The sequence below is a fragment of the Micropterus salmoides genome, unplaced genomic scaffold (assembly GCF_014851395.1).
Source record: "Micropterus salmoides isolate LMB-PRFRI ecotype aquatic unplaced genomic scaffold, ASM1485139v1 Ms_hic_scaffold_4, whole genome shotgun sequence".
NCBI lineage: Eukaryota > Metazoa > Chordata > Actinopteri > Centrarchiformes > Centrarchidae > Micropterus > Micropterus salmoides.
Genome location: NW_024043372.1, coordinates 4,941,560 through 4,953,694, shown reverse-complemented (window position 1 = coordinate 4,953,694; position 12,135 = coordinate 4,941,560). Strand labels below are relative to the sequence as shown.

General features: G+C 40.7%; 1 long non-coding RNA gene across 1 annotated transcript; it reads left to right on the top strand.

The window, feature by feature from the left end:
* Positions 1-4,982: 4,982 nt before the first annotated feature.
* Positions 4,983-7,323, top strand: LOC119886111. Its single transcript, XR_005441449.1, has 3 exons — positions 4,983-5,194; positions 6,003-6,144; positions 7,260-7,323. It is a non-coding gene; the product is annotated as an uncharacterized LOC119886111 (long non-coding RNA).
* Positions 7,324-12,135: the final 4,812 nt, after the last annotated feature.

Sequence of the window (12,135 nt, the reverse complement as noted above, 5' to 3'; positions counted from 1 at the left end):
ATTAAAAAAAATTTAAATAGCACTTTACAAATATGAGTTTTGTTTTGTGTCATATTTGATGCATTCTGAATTGACTGCAATGTTTTGCCCACAGCATGTTAAAACATCCTCCTGTTAATGTAGAAGTTGGCAATGATTAGGAAGTGAACCTTGGCAACATCCAACTAGTCGATCATCTTGATACAACAGGAAAAATATATTATATAGGCTAAAAATATCAAATTTGCTACTAAATATATCTAATTATGTCAATCTTAAACCTTTTATTACTTATAAATCAAAAGTGTATGTTGCCTTTATTGAATGCATAATGAATGAAATGCAATATATACATAAATATCTATATAATTGCTGTATCTAATTTAAATCACATTTTCAGGATTATAAAATAGGTTTTGAAATAGGAAGACCAGTTGTCTTTGGTCCATCTATCTTTAGCGCCCCTAGTGGTAGCGACCACTGGTCTCTGTTGCAGCGACCAGTATCTTTAGCACCCCTAGTGGTAGCAACCAATGGTCTCTGTGGCAGCAACCAGTGGTCTGTGTGGCCGCGACCAGTATCTTTAACGCCCCTAGTGGCAGCAACCAGTGGTCTGTGTGGCAGCGACCAGTCTCTTAACACCCCTAGTGGTTTCGACCACTGGTCTGTGCGGCCGCGACCACTATCTTTAAGGCCCCTTGTGATAGCGACCATATTAAGAGAAATTAAATTATGACATAAAACCACTGAGCAAAAACAGATAAAAAGTGGGAACTATCATGCACAAATAGCCCCACTTGCGGGGTATTTGAATGAAAAGTTTAGATGAGAATTTTCAGAACCCCTTTTCACTAATCAAAATCTGTTAACATAATGAATCAGCGATGCAAGGGGTACCGCCTTGTTGGATCACACACATATTTGGGACTGCCCAAAAAAAAGTGTTTACATTGCTCCGTGTATCAACAGCTTAATGGCTAAGAAGATGATGACAGCTCTCTCCTGGCTGAGGCCAAAGCTCCCACAGTCTCACAATGGATCTTAATAATTTGCACTTTACAACAGATTAAAATGCAATTTACAATATATAGCCTATTAAAAATTTTATTTTGTTGTGATGGATTGTATTATTATTTCTATTGTTTGTAGAACCTTTCGTATAATGACTTCTGTATTGTAATGACCTACGGTGGACTACAGATGAAGATAAGCTTTCAGAATCAGATTTATTTGCCAGGTATGTGTACACATACGAGGAATTTGACTTTGGATTGTACATTGCTCATGATGTGTTTACTCATACAATAATGCAATAACACAATAATAAAATCAGACCCAGGCTACAGTATAGAGAACACAAATACACACTATAATCAGAAACAAAAACAATTAGACATATTGACAAATAATGCAGTGAGCAGAGTGCAAAGGATTATCTTAAAAACTTAGAGATATATAAGTTAGTTATAAGTATATACTTATAAACTTATTATTATTAATTATGTACATGTCAGAGGTGGATGTGATATAGAGGTACACATACTCCTACATGCATACACATTTACACTACACAGTGCGATGGAGCGTAGTGCAAAGGATGCCGCAATAAGTAAGTAGTTTGTGCAAGCGCAAAGCTTTGTGGCTAAATCTAACATATTAGCACTACAATCATAATTAATATGCTGTTTCCCTTTTAAATAAATAACATTTATGTCCAGGGACTGCCCGGTAGGACATTTATGCCTGTGATGTATCGATGAATAACTACTTGTAGGCCTGCTTGTTGGTAACAAACTGCAGTATACAGCAACAATAAGAGTAGCCATAATCGATAACATAGTATATTTAAGAAAATATGATCTAGAAATATTTTTATCTGTAGATATATCCACACAAACTGTAAACAGTGCAATAATAAATAACTCAGACCAGTGGTCTGTGTGGCAGCGACCAGTGGTCTGTGTGGCAGCGACCAGTATCTTTAGCGCCCCTAGTGGTAGCGACCAGTGGTCTGTGTGGCAGCGACCATTCTCAATCATCACATTCTCAATTGAGTGCAATGAATAATACGAAGTTCGGTAACACATAACGTAAGCCTATAAAAACGCTAGCTTGCTCTACACAACCAATACTACATAAAACAATACTAAAACGATAGATTAAACAATCCACATGGTATATTTTTCATTCACTTTGATGAAGTCGAAGGTCTGCCTTCACCGCTGAATGCACGCGCGCTCCTGCGGCAGGGGAAACACTTTCTGTCAGGGATAACTACCTTGGCACGACAGATACTATGCGATTCTGTGGAGTTTGTTGATAAATAAACTCATGGACGCGCATTGTCATGGTAACCAGTCCTACTCTGCTGAAATATGGTAGAATCCACAGCATCTGCTGTCCGAGAGCAGGTTAGCCTCAATAAGAGGGCATGTTTTAGCAGTACTGTAGAAGGTGTGACAACAAGCCTGACAGTATTTAAATATTTATTGAAGCAAAATACTTTGCTAAGCCTAAATCTGCTAACAAACAGGAAGTAAGATACGGAGTCTAGTTTATTTATTGGTAGGATTATCGAGAGGAACGTCAATAGTTACAATTAGTGAATAACTAAAAACAAATTTTGGGCTAACCTCCTTCACTCTTTATTAAACAGTTAGCAGCAACACACAGGTGCTCCTCTTTAGTCCTGAGAAGCTGCAGTCTTTATTCACCAGCCGCTGTAATTTACTGCTGACCCGTTTCTCTCTATTCACCGGGCTCTGTTTACACACAAGCTCTGTCTATTTCTCCTCTACCGCACACATACTGACCACTGAGCTAAGCTAACAAAGCTAACCAGCTGGGATCATCACAAACATGACTACAGACAGACAAGACCTAGTCCTTTATGTGGAACAGCAAAGCTAACGTTAGCTTACTTTTCACTTGCATCATCTTGTCACAAGATCTCTGACGTAATTGCTGACGTAATCTGCACTCTACGCATGCGTTGGCGTCTGTAGCCACCTGTCGGAAGCTCCGTCTTAAACGGAACTCTTATCCAGTTTTAATCCACTCTTTTTTTTTTTATATATCCTTTTTATTTAACTTAAGTTTTACGTGGGTTAAGGATTTTAGCCATCCAACATGGATTTTAAGCTAGATGACCGTAAAAACGCGATCAACGCTACTGATCGCAACAAAACTCCGGTGACTATGCTAGCCGAGATAACTCTGCCCCTTGAGGACTTTACACTCCTTAAGAAAGCGAACAAGAAGATTGCTGACCTTATGGAAGACATCCGACGACTTTCAGAGGAACTCAAAGAGAAAGATTCCCTGCTGACTGGCTTTATGGATGTGGCTTCAGTACAAGCCAAACAGATTGTTTCTCTTAGCGCAACCGCTAACATCCAGGACACCGTGTTTTGGGACACCTTTACCCTTCCACGGCTTTCCTCTTGCTCGACTCCGAAGCATCAGTCAACCTGGGCACATCGGCCGCTATGCAGCCTTGTCTAACGACACTCCGGTCCATCCAGCTGATGCACCTGCGGCTTCGAGTCTCCCTGATACGGATCTCTTTCGGCGCACAGTGCCTGCCGACACTGTTGCATCTCCTCCACCGGCTACATCTCCTGCACTGGGCCGCCGGTCTGCCACCGGGCCTGATCGGCGGCCGTCATCCCGGTCAAAAACCTCCACTTCCCGACGTAGGATCCTGAAGGAGGCTGTGCTCAGACGCTCCGGAGGCCGTCTCTACCCTGCACCGTCGGGTAGCCCTTCTCTCAGGTCTGTTACTGCTACTCCAACACAACACTCGGCAGCTCAAACACTCCATCCTCAGTCCGCACGCAGTGTTGAAGCAGATTCTGCTCAGTCCTGCTCTGGAACCACACAACCTCCATAACCAGAAACCTCCGTTTCTTTAACGCTACCACTCACTGCTTCCCCGGTGCCACCACAGCTGACATTTTAAAAAAACTCCAGGACCTGATGCCGTCCTCCATCACAAGAGTGATAGTCCATGTGGGAACAAATGACACAGCTCTTCAGCAGTCTGAGCTGACAAAATCAGATTCTTTTTAACTTTTTAAAGCAGTGTGGAAAGTCCGTTTTTATCTCTGGTCCCATTCCCACAGTCGGTCGCGGTGCTGGCCGCTTCAGTAGACTCCTTGGCCTCCACGACTGGCTCCAGTCCGCCTGCGGGGCTCATCGTGTGTGTTATGTGGATAATTTTAAAATTTTCTGGCAAAGAATGTCTCTTTTTAAGACAGTCGGACTTCACCCAAACAAACGGGGCTCAGAAATGTTAGCTGCTCACATACAGCATGTGGTGCGGTCCACACATGACTTACGTGAATGACTAATCATTCATGCAGCACACCTGGACACACCACCGCTCACTGAACAGATCTCTGCCTCACTGAACAGATCAACTGTCTCCACCTGCTGGCATGTAAAGCCGTCTGCTCCCAGCGCTGTTCCACAGACTTCTATTCCTGTCATCATCACGCATAGACCAGTAAACCGAAATGTGCACATCCCACACAGAAATATTAGTAATCTCTTAAGGATTAGGACAACTGCACCAACTCCAGCACCCAGAACAAACTCATTTAAAATGTCTCTCTTCAATGTGAGATCACTTTCAAGTAAGACTTTTATCTTAAATGATTTTATCTTGTCTGCAAGTCTAGATTTTATGTTTTTAACTGAATCCTGGTTGCAAATGAATGACTATAGCCAGCTAGCTGAACTGTGTCCGCCTCAATATGATTGTTTTAGTCAACCGAGGGTCAGTGGTCGTGGTGGTGGGCTAGTGAGCGTGTATTCATGGATTTCAGTCACGTGACTTTTTTGTTGTGGCCGCCATCTTTAAGACCGCTGCGCAGCCCCTCCTTCGTTAGAATGAATGATGTCGCACACTAAAATAGCACACCTCACCACCGACTAAAAGCAACGGTATTTGAAGAAGGTTGATACGTTAGGTTTCGATCCATATCTACTGTCCAGTCAACTGCTGACTCCACTAAAGTCTAGCAAAAACCTGCCAAATTTGACGTTTGCTGATATTTACATTTACCTCGTCCACAATCCATCTCCATACACCGGGGAAGCCCTCAAGGCGTTTAAAAGCACCGGAGCCTACCGCTACTTCACCTCAGGATGGGTTAATGATCCCAAAATTCATCATCTGGAGATGAAGAAAATGTTCTTGATCACAGGAAGGGTAAGTGGCAGTGTCTTATTCAAGTGATATTAACATTAACGTTATTCAAGCAAATAGCAACATAACATAAATCAACCACTACTGTAAATATAGCTTTTGCTAGATGTCTAGAATAACATTATGTCCCCATTTTAAACTACATGTTTTAATCTAGCAAGCTAACATGTAGTTTGTTAACTTCTGGTTAAAATTTTGCAGGTGAAGCATTCACAAAGCCTCAGTGTAACCCCAACACACCCCTGGATCACAGTACAGGATGATGGGACTGTTTTAATGGCTCATTGTACCTGTAAGGCAGGTTTAGGAGAGGTATGCTCACATGCATCAGCTCTGCTATATTGTGTGTTGGCTGCTGTTGATATCAGGGACGGGCAGGCTTGCACCCAGAAGCCCTGTGCATGGGCACAGCCAAGTACGGCGTCTGTCAGAGATGTCCAATATGCAGAGATCCAAAACATCAATTTCTGTCATAACCGAGAGCCCCGTCATGTTCAAGGCCCTGTTTTCCTGATATTAGACCATCAGATGAAGAGTGCAGGATGTTTTGAGGTGCTTCATCAGAGTGAGAAGCAAGAGTCTAAGCCAAAGAAAAGTGCCATCCTTTCTGTCATTGAGGGCCACTCCCACAGGTACACAGTGGTGAAATGTAATTAAATACATCCAATAACATGATGTATACTTTAATGAAGTATATTGAGGCTTGTACTTTTAATTCCTTGGTCTAAGTATACATTTTACTGCAGAAGTTTCACGTCACAGCATCTTTTTGCTTAAGTCAAATATCTGGGCACATCTTCCACCACTGTAGGTACACGCCAAAGGTGATGCAGCTGGACTTGCCCACTCCTTTGTCAACCTTACATTCAAGCACCTGGCTAGAGGTAGACCTGCCCACACTACTGGTTGAGACTTCCAAGGTCTTTGATAACCTACATCTGACACAGCAACAGGTAAATATTATAAAAACAGGTTGGTGTTAATATTTCCATTCATCTCTTCAGTTGAAAATCAGAGTAATCACTAGTAAAATTATTTCTGCCTGTGAAGTTGAAATTCATGACAAGTCAACTAACTAATGAACAAACTAATGTTTCCAGTGTTTGGTAGTTGAGGAGGAGACCAGGGAGCAGAGTAAAAGTAGGATTTGCTACCCGCTCTCTTCTCAGTTTTCCACTGAGGCAACAAGGTGCGTAGAGTAAAGTACAATTAAACATGAAGGTTGGATTTGTGTAGCCATGATGTAACCAGGTTAGCTATTCAAGTCAATGAGAAGAATCAGATTACAAGCAAATTATAAGCAAAGGCATTTATGAGTGGTCAGAGTGCAACACATTTAGGTAAATGTTGATAGGCATTAAATGTCATTCAGACAAATACAATACAATTTAATAAACAGTTTATATTTCAATTTTTGTCAGATGGGGTCAAGTGAATGAGTGAAGAGCAAGGGCAAACTATGTCGCTATGACGCAAGATCACCACGAAGACTTCCAGGTCCATCAACAACTAAGAGATGAATGATATGTTCATAGGGCTGGGCGATATAGAGAAAAATGTTATCACATTTCATTTCATTCAATATTGATTATTCTCATGATAATGTGTCATGTCATGTCAAATTATTATTTCTTTCAAGCTTAAAGGCAGATTTTTGCTCCAGAGTGAAAGTTGAAGAAACCAGGTGGTTAATTTTGGTTCTAAACTATATTTTTATGGTCAGAATGTGACAAACACTTGATGACAAACCGTGGATAACTTCACAAATCTGAGGCAGAACATTCAAAATTATTATGATACAATCTTTTTTCAACAAATGTGTTTTAGTAAAATTAAGTAAAATCTTTTTTAGTTCCTTTTCTTAAAAAATATTAATGCAAAGTAAGTAAAAGTGCTAATTTCTTTGTGATTCAAATGAATTAAATCAAACATTTATTGAACACATTTGTTATATTGTTATTGAGAAAAAGTGTGTGATAATTATCATTATTGTTTTATTGCCCAGCCCAATATCTACATCCTATCAAGATCTGTACACAGTTTATCATTATACTGTTTATACCTCCAGGTTCATGCATCAGGGTTCATCATCCACCCAGACCTCCCCTGGATTGGAGCATCACCTGACGGCATAGTAACATGCACGCCTTCACCATGGCAAGTGCATGATAAAAGAGATAAAATGCTCATTCAACAGCAGGGACTGCTCACTCGCTGAAAGCTGCAAACACCCATCATTCTGTTTAGGCCTCAGAGTGGATGGGACAATGTCACTTAAGACAGACCACAAGTTCATGTATCAAGTGCAAGTTCAAATGCATGTGGCCACTGTGAGTTACTGCGATTTCATGGTATGGACGCCGCAGGAGTTTTTCATCCAGCGGATCCAGTATGATCCTGTTTTCTTCCCTAACGCCTACCTCAAAGTGGCTGAATTCATCAAAACTGGAGTACTTCCAGAGCTGCTGGGGAAATGGTATACAGCACCACGGAATTCTCATACAGACAGGGCAACCACAGAACAGCCACCTGAAATGGGATGCTACTGCAGTAAACCTTGTGACACAGATGACATCACCTGCACATCTGGACAGTGTAGGCGGAAGCACTTTCACAGGTCTTGCCTTAAATTGAGCAGGGTGCCGAAGACATGGAAATGTGTGGAGTGCAGAAAAAAAGTGTAGTATTGCTTTAGTTTTTGATTTATCGGTTTCATCTTTTATTTGCTTAAATATCCTTTCAACATAACATTCATTGTTATGAACTGATTGTTATGAAATAGTAAAGATGAATAAGAGCTATGTATTTTACTGCCAGCTGTTTTGTTTTATAGCAAATAAAGTTACAAAATACAAAAACAGTTCATATTTTGTGTTACACTTAAATTTTCTATTCTGTGTACTTGTTCCTCCCGAGACCAATTACACGTTCTACATGAATCCGAACAGCTGCTAGTCCCCTCGTAGTCTCAAGTTCACTTGGGTGCAGTTGCTTCCCTTTAGTGAAGGCAGGTATTTTGAGATGAGCACTGTACAAGCCCACGGCATTTTTTATGGTAAACCCTCGATCTGCTAGGACCACATCATGACAGATGTTCCAGGTAGCCGCAGTTTTGGGTTATGTGCTTATCACTTGTTCGCCCCCCCCCAACCAGTAGACACAAATTATATGACTCCCTGTGGAGTTATTGATATCAAAAACTTCACAGTATTATGATGTTTATACTGTGAATATGTTTGTGCTCGGGCTCTCATGTTCTTAGGCTTCTCAATGAAAACTTCAAAGCAATCTATTATGGAAGTACAATTTCTGTAACTACTGTTTTTGAAACACATGGGTAAACTAATTTGAATCTGTCCCTTAATGGGCCACACTATGAATGAAGACAACCTACTGTACATTATATTTAGTGTATTATTAAAAATACGGCTTACAGTAGGCTTTGATACAAGAAATATGTATGTGAGGAAGTGCAGTGGTAAATTCAATCTCATTCTCATTAGAGTCATTAATAAGCAGTGAAAAGGAGAGATCCCAGGCCCCCCCTTTAGGTATCCCGGCAAGAAGGTAAAGATGACCATCATCTTGGCATAGGATGGGAGTCCAGTTAAGTCCTGCACCATGTCATCATTGTCCTTGAAGGCCTCCTGCTGGAAAGATGACCTTCTTACCCTGTCCTGAAGCTGATAGACCTCTGACCTCAATCTGGTACACTCTTCAGTCAGTTTCTTTACAGCTGCTTGGCAGGCTTCATTGGAGCATACTACACTGCTCTCAGTATCGATGGGGTCTTTACAGTAGCTGTGTTCCCCACTCTGCCCGCTCTCAGGAACGCTGTCACAGCAGTTAATGTCCATGTCAATAACGTTACTGTTATCACAGTGTGACATTGTCAGATCGTCCTGGGTATACCTTCTCTTCCTTTTGACAGCTTGGGTTTGTTCAAATTTCTTGTGGCAATTGATTTTTTTTTGGCGGTGCTCAAGTGACAGGTATGCAAACAGACTTGGCACGTATTCGGGGCTCAGAGGATTATCACTTTTCTTGCCTGCAGTGTTATGAGACACAAACAACACAATGACATTACCTAATTTGAAAAAAATACTCGAACATTGGATATAGATTATAGAAATTTAAATTTGTCTGCAAAGCCATCGACATAGGTTACCTATTTTAATTAGTCTGAACACGTTCATTATTATGGATCTGGTGCTAATGTTAGGATAGCTAATGTTTGCTAATGCTGACGTTAGCTTAGCGATACGTACTTACCCAAAATAAAGTGCTCACTGCACAGCCTGGAGTTTTCTGTAGGAGTCCAGTGATCCCTCCTGATAACAGCAATCCATTTCTCACGACGCTCAGGGTTTTTGGGGATATTGTAAAATGTTAATCCATTACTTTTAGATTTGCTGTTATCACAGCCCACAGCACAGCAGATAGACGGCATTTTGGTACTCGGTCCTACAGATGGCGCCACGACCACTGTGTGACGTCACATGATATCTAAGAATAGGAAAAATTTTAAATGTTATCAAGTACGCTGTGATGAATTTAACTCCTTTGAAGTTCTCACTCTTAAAGTTGGAGGGCTGCAACCTATCATATTTGTTATAATTTATCGCCCCCCAAAACCGCCTGGAGGATTTTTAGCAGAACTTCCTGAATTTTTATCTACTCTGGTTTTAAATTATGACAGAATTGTTCTTTGTGGCGATTTTAATATTCATGTTGATGACCCCACCAATCTTAATGCAACTGACTTTTTAAATATGGCCACTTCTTTTAACTTCAAACAACATGTCAAAGGGCAAACACATAACCATGGTCATACACTGGACTTGGTTTTTACCCTGGGTGTCAGCATTTCCTCTGTGGAATTAGTGGACATGACCATATCTGACCACAGATGTATTGTTTTTAGCTGTGATTCGCCTGTTACTCATGCCGCCTCACCAAGCTCCGTGTGTTCTCGCATCTTTAATGTAAACAAAGTGTTTCAAAGTTTTGCACATTCTTTCAGAGCCAAAGCCAAAACCTGTCTGATTCCAACACCAACAATCTGGTCGATCACTTCAATCATATCTGCTTGTCGTCACTAAATATTACTGCTCCTCTAAAGGTTAGGCCTACGTCTAAAGCTAGTAAGCAACCCTGGATAAATGACAGCATTCGCAGCCTCAAAAGGGAATGCAGGAAAGCAGAGCGCAGATGGAAAAAATCCAATCTCCAAGTCCATTACCTCAGTCTGAAGGATTTATTAATTAACTACAATAAAATGGTTAAGGATGCGAGAACACACTATTTTTCTGAACTCATTACTACACATAAACACAATCCCAGGTTTCTGTTTAAGACTGTGGATCAGCTGGTAAACCCAACCCCTCCTTGTGCCTCAGCTGGAAGTAATGATGACTGTGAATTGTTTTTATCTTATTTTACCAATAAGGTGGTGTCAATCAGAGCCTCTATTACCCCCGCGGCCTCTTACTCAGAGGTTCCTCACCAGCAACAAGAGAGTTTTAACCAGTTTTATCACATCGACTTGTCTGAGCTTTTAAAAACAATATCACAAATGAGAGTGTCCTCCAGCCCACTTGATGTAATACCTACAAAATTTTTACTGAAAGTAATAGATTCTGTTGGGCCCCATTTGATCTCTGTTTTCAACAGCTCCCTATCTACTGGTTGTGTCCCTGATTATTTTAAAACGGCTTGCGTGAACCCACTTTTAAAGAAACCTGGTTTAGATCTCTCCCTCCCACAAAATTTTAGACCAATTTCAAAACTGCCTTTTATTGCAAATATTCTAGAAAGAATTGTGTCCAAACAGCTGCTCACTGTGCTGGAAAATAACAAATTATTTGAAAAGTTTCAGTCTGGTTTCAGGAAGTACCACAGCACTGAGACTGCCCTGCTTAAAGTCACCAATGACCTTTTAATGTCTGCTGATGAAGGCATGTGCTCAGTCCTTGTGCTCCTGGACCTTAGCGCTGCTTTTGACACCATTGATCACAACATCATGTTAGACAGACTGAGGCACTGGGTGGGGATCTCTGGTACTGCCCTAGAATGGTTTTCATCCTACCTGTCAAATAGGAAGTTTTGCGTGTCTGTAAACAACTATGTCTCCTCATTCTGTCCTGTTTGCAAAGAACCTTGGTGTTTGGTTTGATAGTAATTTAAATTTCGAGCAGCACACCACAAAGCTTGTTCAATCATGTTTTTATCAACTTAGAAATATAGCTAAAATTCGATCTATGTTAACTTTTAAGGACACCAAGACCATTTTACACGCCTTCATCTCATCACGCCTGGATTATTGCAACAGCCTTTTCACCTGTTTAACCCAAAAATCTATTGATCGACTCCAGACTGTCCAGAACTCAGCTGCCAGGCTTTTAACCAGAACAAAGAAATATGACCACATTACTCCTATTTTAGCTTCATTACTCTGGCTCCCAGTATGTTTTAGAATTGACTTTAAAATTCTATTGATCACTTTTAAAGCTCTTCATGGCCTCTCGCCTTGTTATATTTCTGACCTTTTAGTCCCATACGCACCAGCACGTACCTTGAGATCCTCGGGCAGAGGTCTGTTGTCTGTTCCAGAGTCTCGACTGAAAACTAAAGGGGACAGAGCGTTTGCTGTCAGGGCCCCGAGGCTCTGGAACAGCCTGCCCGAGGAAATCAGGTCGGCTGAGTCAGTGAACTCTTTTAAGTCCCTTCTTAAAACATACTTTTATAGGAGAGCCTTTCCCGATCTTATTTGACTTTATTTTATCCCTTTTATTATATTATATTTTACTAATTTTATATTAATTTTTCTTGCTCTTATCTTGTTTTTTTGTATTATTGTCTTTACACTTGTTAAAGCACTTTGTAACTTGTTTTTGAAAAGTGCTCTACAAATAAGGATTATTATTATTATCATTATTATTATT